The following is a 1,071-nucleotide window of genomic DNA, read 5'->3' as shown; positions in this document are numbered from 1 at the left end:
TCTTGTCTTGTCTTGTCTTGTGAGGCTTCGAACCTCTTTAGGCTTTAATTAGGATTTGAGGCTGGAAGGCAAACACGAATGCCTCAAATTAGCCAAAGTCTTTTATTGAAGGTAATTAAATGCTGAAATTTAATATTGAAAAAGGGAAGACGCTCTGCTGCACGCCGCTGTGAAACAATCACATATATTCAAGCAGCAGGTTTCTGATGGCCATGCGGACATTATAATAAGATCCACAGCAGGAAGCGCAGATGAGCTCACAGACTGTGTGTAAAAGATGCGATTTGTGGGGTCGTGTTGTGAAGCCTACGCCCGCCCCTGCTTTATGGGCCTTTCTGACTCTAATGAAACCACAAAATGAAACCAAACAGAAATCATATTTTATTCATTCGGGCTTGAAAACAGCGGCTGAGACCGTAAACTCATCAGGAGAGAGTTTAGTGAGGTCACAGCTCCGTGTGGCGTCGCAGCTGCTGAGATCGTCCCTGAAATAAGTGCAAGTACGGGACGCTTCAGGACGCCAAAGCCTGGACATCGAGGACACTGGCTTCACGCAAACGTTTAGCTTAGAGTCTGTAAGTTTGTGTAATGTTAACAGCGATAGCTTAAATCGTGGTATTAAACTGGTTTCAGGTCACACACCACATGAAGTCCAATCTGGTCTAAACTGGGTCAGCTCATCCTTCGTGTCGAGTCATTGACCTCGTGTCTCTGATCACACTGAATGACGTATATATGATAAACACACGGTCTTCCCCTAACCTGTGGTGTTCCACAAGGCTCAGTTCTGGCTGCATCAGTGGTGGAGCGGGGGTGTGGCTTACTGGGCTAAGCACCGGGTGTTTCAAATGTCTGGCTCCGCCTCTGGGCTGCATTCTTCTTTTGGTTGGCATCATTCATTTCTTATCATTTTGAAGTTAATGTATTTAATCACCAGCTGGGTAGACGGTCCCACCGTGAGAACTGAGGCTAGCTCCTCCTGAACGTGCTACACGGCGTCATGTTTTATTGCCGCTGAGCTTCGGTTTGCATCTGTTTCTGATCATGTTTACAAGAAATGGGCAGTTACCG

This window comes from Pundamilia nyererei, unplaced genomic scaffold (genome assembly GCF_000239375.1).
Source record: "Pundamilia nyererei isolate P.nyererei 1_Seehausen unplaced genomic scaffold, PunNye1.0 scaffold00076, whole genome shotgun sequence".
Lineage (NCBI taxonomy): Eukaryota > Metazoa > Chordata > Actinopteri > Cichliformes > Cichlidae > Pundamilia > Pundamilia nyererei.
This window is presented reverse-complemented; position numbering follows the sequence as displayed.